The sequence below is a fragment of the Salvelinus sp. IW2-2015 genome, linkage group LG16, assembly GCF_002910315.2.
Source record: "Salvelinus sp. IW2-2015 linkage group LG16, ASM291031v2, whole genome shotgun sequence".
NCBI classification, from domain to species: domain Eukaryota; kingdom Metazoa; phylum Chordata; class Actinopteri; order Salmoniformes; family Salmonidae; genus Salvelinus; species Salvelinus sp. IW2-2015.
Window position 1 is genome coordinate 30093607 of NC_036856.1, and position 10692 is coordinate 30104298.

Sequence of the window (10692 nt, forward strand, 5' to 3'; positions counted from 1 at the left end):
GTGATTGAGGTGGAGTGGTTAGTGTTAGACCCTCCTGGTGATTGAGGTGGAGTGGTTAGTGTTAGACCCTCCTAGTGATTGAGGTGGAGTGGTTAGTGTTAGACCCTCCTGGTGATTGAGGTTGACTGGTTAGGTGGAGGGGACCAGAGGACTTGATCTGAAGCCTACTGGTACTGGAAGTCATGACGACTTGATTGGCTTTATTTAAACAAGCCTTGACGGAGTTCCCTTGGATGTAGAACATAATCATTCATCATGTCTTATCTACGTCCTGAATGGCATCCTATTCCCTATATATTGCACTGCTTTTGACCAGAGCCTTACGGGCCGTATGGGTCCTGGTCAAAAGTAGTGCGCTACATAGGGAATACGCTACGTAGGGAATAAGGTGCCATTTGTGATGCTGCCCATGTCTTAATGTTAAATGTTCAATATATTCCCTCCCATGGAATCCATCCCTACATTACCAGAGAACCAGAGCCCCCCCCCCACCTCCTCCACCCCCCTCTGGATTTTACAGAGAGAGAGAGATAAGAGACTGATTAATTTTAAAAAATCCAATTGAAAGAGAGAAACCACTGCAGTGCCTGAAACTAAGAAGGAAAACTGTACATTTAAAATAATGAAGCTTTTAAAATAAATGTTATAGCTTCAGATGACTCATATTTCCCTCTTATCTCTAACTCTCCAACTCCCTTACTGAAAGATGGGTGGGGTTTGGGGTAGGGTTACATAAACCCTAAGTGAGCGATCTTTTCTCAAAATAGCCTACTACAGAGACCGCCAGCCTGCTCTGCTCAGCAGCATGTCTGTGATTAATTAGCAGGAAGGGAAGAGCTTTTTAATGAATGTCATGCAATAAAGATGTGAGAGGCTAGCCATGAAATCATGATGAAACATTTGTTTGGTCTCTGGGAATCAGAGCTGGCTTGTATGGCCATGCTCATTTCTGTGGTTGTTAGCTGCAGCTTCGTGGTCTGTCATCTCATCTCCTCTCCTCAGAAGACTTGGCTGAGTTCCAGGCCCCAGGCACCTACAGGCTGGGCTGAGCTCCAGGCCCCAGGCAGATACAGGCTGGGCTGAGCTCCAGGCCCCAGGCAGATACAGGCTGGNTCCAGGCCCCAGGCACCTACAGGCTGGGCTGAGCTCCAGGCCCCAGGCAGATACAGGCTGGGCTGAGCTCCAGGCCCCAGGCAGATACAGGCTGGGCTGAGCCCCAGGCACCTACAGGCTGGGCTGAGCTCCAGGCCCCAGGCAGATACAGGCTGAACTGAGCTCCAGGCCCCAGGCACCTACAGGCTGGGCTGAGCTCCAGGCCCCAGACACCTACAGGCTGGTGCCACAAGCGGCAGGCTGATGGAGGGATAAGATGGAGCGATGGAGGGATGGGGGGATGAGTCTTCCTGGGTGTTCTCAGTTGGAAACCCCCCTCCTGTCTTTGACTTCCTCTCTTCAGTCTGAAGCGCATCCATCTATCCGGCATGCGTCCCAAATTGCACCCTATTGCCTTTATAGTGCACTACTTGCATGTCGGTGTCCTTACAGCCCTGGTCAAAAGTAGTGCACTATATAGGGAATAGGATGCCATTTGGGACATACGGCTGGTCTTTACTCTCTCCCCTCCTCTCCACGCTCTCTCGCTCATCTCATCAGCCCTGGAGGAAATGGATCCCCACTCAGTCCGAGGAGAAATAACCTCTCCAACTCTTTTATGGGCTCAAAGGAGCTCTGTCTCTTTAAGTGTCGTCATTTTAATGAGTTCCTTTTGAAATGGAGAGGAACATGTGCGAGGGTGTGCACTTTGATAGAGATGTGGACAGATCATCTTGAGGACAGATCATCTTGAGGACAGATCACCTTGAGGACAGATCATCTTGAGGACAGATCATCTTGAGGACAGATCTTGTTGAGGACAGATCTTGTTGGGGGCAGATATTGTTGAGGACAGATCTTGTAGAGGACAGATCTTGTTGTGGACAGATATTGTTGAGGACAGATCTTGTTGAGGACAGATCTTGTTGAGGACAGATCTTGTTGAGGACAGATATTGTTGGGGACAGATCTTGTTGGGGACAGATATTGTTGAGGACAGATCTTGATGGGGACAGATATTGTTGACGACAGATTTTGTTGGGGACATATCTTGATGGGGACAGATATTGTTGAGGACAGATATTGTTGGGGACAGATATTGTTGGGGACAGATATTGTTGAGGACAGATATTGTTGAGGACAGATATTGTTGAGGACAGATATTGTTGGGGACAGATATTGTTGGGGACAGATATTGTTGGGGACAGATATTGTTGAGGACAGATATTGTTGAGGACAAATATTGTTGAGGACAGATATTGTTGAGGACATATATTGTTGGGGACAGATATTGTTGGGGACAGATATTGTTGAGGACAGATATTGTTGAGGACAGATATTGTTGGGGACAGATATTGTTGAGGACAGATATTGTTGGGGACAGATATTGTTGGGGACAGATATTGTTGGGGACAGGTATTGTTGAGGACAGATATTGTTGGGGACAGATATTGTTGAGGACAGATATGGTTGGGGACAGATATTGTTGGGGACAGATATTGTTGGGGACAGATATTGTTGGGGACAGATATTGTTGGGGACAGATATTGATGGGGACAGATATTGTTGGGGACAGATATTGTTGGGGACAGATATTGTTGAGGACAGATCTTGTTGGGGACAGATATTGTTGGGGTGAGGACAGATCTTGTTGGGAATCAGATACTTGTTGGGGACAGTATTGATGAGGGACAAGATATTGTTGGGGACAGATATTTGTGGGAACAGATATGTTGAGGACAGATTGTGGGGCAGTCTGTTGTGGACAGATATTGTTGGGGACAGATATTGTTGTTGTTACGCGTTATTTTATGTCTGTCGTGGGTTGACCTGTTCCATTCTTATATAGGTGTGTGACTTGGCACTACGCTACTATTGTTGTAGCACACGCATCTCTGTTGGAGACTAGATTTTCTGTTTGGGACTGGAGTTAGTATTGTTGAGCCTGACTAGATATTCTATTGTTCGGGGACAGCACGAAATATTGTTGGGCACATGATACAATTGATTTCATGCGCACTAGGATCTTTGTTAGGTTGACTAAGATGTCTGTGCTGGGATTGGAGAATTGGTGGTCTTTGAAGGGAACATGATAGTTGTTGGGCGCGAACAGAATATTTTGTTGAGCCAGTGATGTAGTTATATGACTTCTTGGTGCCTGTACCCACGTTATTGACCATGGGGATTGAGGGACACAGGGAGGATACTTTGTTTTGGCGGAACGATGAGCGTGAGAGTGGGTTGAGGACAGAGGCTTGTTGAGAGCACGGAATAAAAATATCGTGGGCTGAAGGAATATATATAGTTTTTGCTTTCGACCGAGACCAGACTCGAGTGGTTGTCTCTCGGCGCGAACGATGATACCTTGATTTGAAAGGACAGATATTGTTAGCTGAAGAGGACAGACTTAACCTTGTGTGGTTGGATAGACTTAGACTATTGAGACAGACACCGATCACATTCTAGTGAGGACTAGGAGTACATGGGGTTGATTGGGGCGAGACCAGATGGCCGCCTTTGGTGCCGTTGCAGACCCAGACTGATTTTCTTGGTGGTGGTTGGCTGAAAGAAGACATGAGTAGGCTCTGGTGCTATGGGGTGAAACAGATAATTAGGTAATGTGGGACAGATATGGGACACGTGCTCTCGTGGGACGAGATCATTGTTGGGGACAAGCTTGTCTCAGACGGCTAGAGATTCGGGAGGTTTTCCTGGATCCTCCCTCTCTGCCTTACAGCTATGTTCGCCAGAAAAGGGGCATGGGTAAATACCTTCGATATAATGTACTCCTGGTTATGGAGTCTTGTTGATAAATGGCAATGCACTAAGCACTAAGCGGGATCGTTCTAATTTGAATTAGTTGTTTTGTAAGGTGGATGTTGTGCTGTGCATGTGTGTGTGCTAAGTCGAATGTGTTGCTCGTGAGATTATGTAGCAAGCTAGCTTGTAAAGTCTGTAATGTGTCGATTGTGTGTGTGTGTGTGAAGACGATACAGTGCGCTTTGAATAGTGATGTGGTCGGGTCGTGCTGTGTGTTTGTGTGTTGTGTGGGTGAGATAACGCCTTTAAGGGCTGGATTGATCGAATAGTTGCGCTACTGCAGACCATATGAGTTCTTCTCTAACCTCCCGAATGTAAAAGGACGGCATAATCACAAGTCATCATTAGTTGGGCTGAAGGGGCTTGGGCTAATTGGTTGTTAAAGAATGTCTGGGCATACTAGCAGGTTTTAAGCAGGCTGAACCTCCAGAGCTCGTACTCTAGATAATTTCATGGTCCTACCATACCGCTATTGGAGAAGGCCTCGCTAACTCTAACTAATACTACGCGAGCTCGTCACACTCATCTCATTTAGAGACTACTCATAAGACACACACTGGTGGACCTTGGATCATTCCGAGAGTGGCGATGTTAGCTCTCTATACACCTATTGGGGTAACGGGGCTAACCAACGATCTTAGAGATAAAGTGACGTAAAAAGTGAAGTACACCGGACACTAGGAGACAGCCGCTGTGAGATGTAAGAGCTACTAGGTCACACACACTTTTGTGCGACAGGTTACACACACATCGCATGTGCACACACACAGCTACTATCTACTACATCCCACACCATAATGCTTGAAAATTTGGTGACGCCCTGCCCAGCTGGGCCTGAAAGAATCGTTATCATATACCTGTATGTTCTTATATACTTCTTATCTCTGTATCTTATTATTATTGTTCATATGTGGCCAACTACACATAAAGGCATGTTTCTAAGCAGGCCACCATAGTCCCTCGTGCCCAGAAACCGACCAAGGTAACTGTTTTTTTATTATATGAAGCAGGTATTCACCTTCACCTATAAAGCACTCACTTATTCTTGGTTATGCCCACATCAGAATTACTGCTTTGAATCAGGACTGGTCATGGGCTGCCCACCACAAAATTTTTTCAATCCCAGAACCCACGCGAGTCGGGTGACCCGAGTTAACCACATCGACAGTCTTGGATCAGGACTCCTCGTCTGTAAGTTATATGAAAATGCTATTCATAATGATCGGAGGCCAAACTGCAATCCTGGATCAGATCACTCTCTATAATTAATGTTATCAAAGGGCAAAGTTGACTGGGGACTTTTGTTAGAGGGGGAAGAATGATACAAGAATGGCATGGAGGATAGGATAAGACTCAGAGACAGACAGCTGTAAGGAGGATAAAACCAACCGCAGGGTAAACAGGAGATCATCCACTATGAGATACATAGGCTATGTACTGTTAAAGAGGTATCGATATTTAAGAGACCCCCAAGAACTAGCAGACACAGCCCGGTTAAAATGAGGATAAAATAAAACAACAGCATTTCTGCCGGATATAAGGAGATAAAAAGACAGCCGAAAAGAGGCGGCAAAAGGGGAAGTGAAAAGACAGCAGGGTATAAAGAATGTAAACACAAAGGAGAATAACCAGTGCTCCCCCTATATACACGTGTACCACTGGTCAATATGGATAAATAAGGTAAGGAATAAAGAATAATTATGTTATGCATACCAGAGCGAAAAGTCACGGTCCTAGCCTATAGGCGCCTAGCCAAAAATAAAACACGCAACAGTGCACGCAGGAGGCACAATCAGTCTCGCCATAGCAGGAGCCAATACCATGACCTCTCTACAAAAACCCCATTCTAGCATATCAGGAGGCAGAGTGACGGAGCGCAGACGTGGCCAAATGAGAGGAGTGTTATGTGCCATTCTTCTCTAGACAGTTCAAGAATAGAAGCCAACAAGAGGATACTTAACTGTTTAGCACACCCAAGCTATAGCAGTCTGGTTTTCGATCCTCCTTTTACCCTCTAGACAGTTCGTCCCTGGATAGTTATGTATAACTCCCTATTAGTTCCTATACCTCTTCTGATAGTTCCTAAACCTACTGCCGTCTGTTTTTTTTTTCCGGATAGTTTCCTTATACCTACTGATAGTACTCCATAATCGCTCATCCTACCTGATAGTCTCCTAATATCCTACCTGATGAGTTCCTATAGCCTACCCTGAATAGCTCCTATACCTACCTGAATTAGTCTTCTAATGATACCAAGTCACCTAGCCTATAGTTCTCCTATACCTAGCTGATAGATCCTATCTTCCTACGTGTGATAGTTCCTGATAACTCTTATTAACCCTGATAGCCTCGTATACTCTCTGAATATGCTCCTATATCTGCTGTTGGTTTTACCTAGTCTGTTTTACCGCTGCCTGATAGCTCTATCCCGGACCTGATTAGTTCACTATAAGGGACACCTACTGAATAGTTTCTATATCCTCTTCGATGCGTTCTTTATAAGCCTCTCTGCAGTTTCTATACCCTCTCTGATAGTTCAATACCTACTGATAGTATCCTATAACTCCCTAATAGCTCCTAACTCCCTGATATTTTACGTCCTGATAGTTCTATACCTCTCTGATAGTTCCTATATCCTCTCTGATCTTCCTATATGCTCTGCTGATAGGTTAGTCACCCTCTGATCAGGTCCCATACCTCTCTGATAGCTTCATTAATACTCTCTGATAGTTCATTATACTCTGATTAGTTCCTATAGCCTCGGACAGTTCATATACCCTCTGATAGTTCCTATAAACCTATCCTGAAAGTTCCTAAGCTCTCTGAGAGTTCATAATACTCTCTTGATAGTTCATTACTCTCTGATAGTTCCTATACTAACTGATAGTTTCCTATACCTCTTGATATGTCTATAATCCTCATGATAGTTCATTATCCATCTTGCTAGTTCCTATATCCCTACTACATGTAGTTATCTCCTATACTACCTACATGATAGTCCTTATATCCTCACTGCATGATCGAGTTCCTATACCTCCGTACATGATAGTTCCTATATCCTACCTGAGTAGCTCCTATACCTACGCTGATAGTTCCTATACTACCTGATAGTTCCTATCCTACCTCCATAGTTCCTACACCTCTCTGATACTCCTATCCTCTCTGCATAGTCCTATGCCTCCATAGTTTAACCTGCCTGATGTTCTATGATACTCTGATAGTTCCTATACTCTCATGATAGTTCTATAACTGTGTAGTTCTATATATCTACTGAAATCGGTACAATCAAATACTCCCATGAAGTGTTCAGAGTAGCCATTCTGATTAGATCAGTTTTGCCTTTTTAGCACATAATGAATTCAGTGTTATCTATGGACGGGGGGGGGGGCTGATTCCAGATCAGACTCCTAGCTTCTGACGAAGTTTTATGATACGTGCCAAGCACCACACTGAATACGACAGCGGCGTCTGGTTTTGTGTAAAACACAGCTGGTGCACGATATCTAAGGAATCTTGAGCTATTGCTCGCCTGCAGTAGAAGGATCTTCATGATAAGCTGTTAGACACAGCTATCTACCGAGAGATTTCACTGTATTCTTTGTAGCTGTTTACATGCACCGGCAGAGTCAGAGCTGCACTAAGACAGCATTGAATAGCGTATTCTGCCATAACAAACAAGATAAATGCTCACGCCCAGAGGCGGCGCTTCCTAGTAGCCGGGACTTTAAATGCAGGGAAACTTAAATCCGTTTTAAAAAAAAACAAATTTCTATTAGCATGTAATGTGCAACCATGAGGGATAATATCTGGCGCACCTTACTCAGCAAACATAGAGAAGCACAAAGACTCACCCCGCTCCATTTGGCAATCTGACCATAATTCTATCACTCGCTTTATTTCTGCTTACAAGCAAAATTAAAGCAAGAAGCACCAGTGCTACGAATCATAAATAAGTGTCAGATAAGCAGATGCTAACGTCAGGACTGCGTTTGTTGCGCTACGCACAGACTGGAATATGTTATCGGGATTCCTCCGGAGTGGCAGATTGGAAATCACCACCTCAGTCACTGGTTCATCAATTAAGTTGCAACTGCGATTGACGCTGTTCCTGTCTGACGCACAGGACCATACGTACTACCCCAACACAAAGCCATGGCGTACAAGGCAACATATCCGCACTTGTAGCTATGAAAGGCTAAGAGCTGCGTGTGCTTTCAGGAGCAGGACCTTAACCACAGAAATGCGTCACTGAGACATCCCGCTGTTGCTTTCGACGAATTCCACAAAACACCGGTCAAAGCGTAACATACAGGACTAAGACGAATTCGTACTACCAGATTACCACCAGGCCTCTGATGCTCGTGGATCTGGCATGTGGCTTGCCAACCACCATTACATGACTACAAAAAGGGAAGCACAGCCGAGGCCTGCCTCGTGAACGAGCCTACCAGATCGAGCTAACACGTACATCTAGTGCTCGCTTCGAGGCAACAAGTTAAACATGAATACAATGCCATGAGAGCACCCGCTGTTCTGGAAGACGTGTGATCCAGCTCTTGCCCGCAAGCCCGATGTGCAGTAGGACCTTCTAAACAGGTCAGCATTCATAAGGCCGCAGGGCCAGATGGAATTACCAGACGTTACTGCGACATGCGCTGCCCTGGCAAGTGCTTCCCCCTGACATTTTCAACCTCTGCTGTCAGTCTGGATACCAACATGTTTTAAGCAGACCACCATAGTCCTGTGCTCAAGAAGACCAGTACACTGCCTAACGACAACCCGGATACCGTAACCACTCAAGTTCTGTAGCCATGAGTGCTTTGATAGGCAGGTTCAATGGCTCACATCAACCCATATCCACACAACATCCTCCGACCCTCACATTTGCATACGCGCCCTAACAATCCACAGATGAGCACATCTATTGCACTTCCATCACTGCCTCTTTCCCACCTGGGACAAAAGGAACACCTATGAGAGAATGTGCGGTGCTCAGCCCGCTCGGTCTGTAGCCCCCGTTCACTCATGATGCAATCTGCGCACAACCTCTCCTCATATGTGCAAGACAAAGGATGCAGGATTGTGGACATCAGGAAAAGAGGACCGAGATGCCCCCATCTCATCGGACGGGTGCTGCAGTGGATCGAGGTTGAGAGCTTCAAGATTCCTTGGGTGTCACGGATACCAACAAATACCTGGTCAAATCACACCAAGACAATTCTGAAGAGTGGGACGCAAACCTATTTCCATACCTAGGAGACTGAAAAGCTTTTGTCATGGAGCCTCCAGATCCTAAGAAAGATATCTACACTCCCCCCATCCATCCGACGAGCCTCCGACCGAAGCAGTTGCCATCCCCAGGCCAGTGAATAAACCCAGTATCCCGCGAATGGCCCAGTACAATCACTGGGCCAAGCTTCCTCCATGCCTCGTGATCTGATCCCAAGGACGTGTCAGAAGAATGGTCCTAAAATTGTAAAGACTCACTATCTATCATATAGACTGTACTTCTGCACCGACCGCAAGGTGGGTACCAGTAGCGCCACGTGTAGGCCAAGAGGGCTTCTAAGACTAAGCTCTTCTAGGCCAAGCCAGACTCCTGTAACTTCGTTAAGTCAAATGGTACGAGACTATTCACAACAAAAACGGCATGGCTTTTGCCATTCGCTCTCTCCCCTCACACTATGCTATTGAATCTCTGTTGTCATCTATGCATAGAGTCACTGTTAATAACTCTACCTACAGACACATACTAACGATTATCACTAACGGTGCCCCTCTGACATGAGAATCTGTACACCGTCTTTCCCAGTATATAATCCTCTGCTCAATTGTTATTTACTGCTACTCGCCTTCTCTTTACATGTTAACTCCTTTATCTCTTATTCTTTCCGTTTTTTTGAAACTGCATTGTTGGTTAGGTCTCGCACAGTCATCAATTTTCACTGCTGAGGTGAGACTGTGTTTTGCAGCATTACAATCTGGTAAGTTGTATAGAATTTTCACTGTAAGTCTACTACATCACCTGTTGTATTCAGCGATCTCACTGTGAGGTCACTACACCTGTTTGTTATTCAGCATTTCACGATGTAGGTCTACGTACACCTGTTTGCTCTTTCAGCATTTACTGGAGGTCTTAATAACACCTGTTGTATTCAGCATTTTAACTGTGAAGATCTCTAACCTTAGTATTCAGCATTTCACTGTAAGGTTACTAACTGTTGTGATATCATCAGGCACATTTCAAGTGAGGTCTACTACATGCCGTTTTATTCAGCATTACTGAGTGAGGTTACTACACCTGTTTATTCAGTCATTCACTGTGAGGTCTACACACCTGTTGATTCAGTCATTTCACTGTGAGGTCTAATCTACAACACTGTTGTAATTACTAGCATTTCACGTGAAGTGTCCTACTACACGATCCTGTTCTGTAGATTCAGCATTTCTACTGTGAGGTCATCTACAGCACCCTGTTGTATTCCGCAATTTCACTGTGAGGTCACACCGTGTGTATTCAGTCATTGCACTGTGAGGTCTTACTACACCGACTGTTATTCAGCATTTCATCGTGAGTCTACACGACACTGAGAACGATACCGGACCTGTGCTATAGTGTAAGCGCACAGAGCAGCTACGCATTATCACTGTGAGGTCTACTACACCTTTTGATCAGCATCTCACTGTCAGAAGAGATCTACTACAACTGTTGTATTGCAGCATTTCCTGTGAGGTCTTACTACATGCATTTTGTTATTCCAGCATTGGTATCTACCTGCC

At 45.2% G+C, this 10692-nt stretch overlaps 1 protein-coding gene across 1 annotated transcript in view; it reads left to right on the forward strand.

Moving 5' to 3' along the window:
- LOC111975557 (receptor-type tyrosine-protein phosphatase F-like) overlaps positions 1-10692 on the forward strand; it is a 172065-nt gene that overhangs the window by 67027 nt on the left and 94346 nt on the right.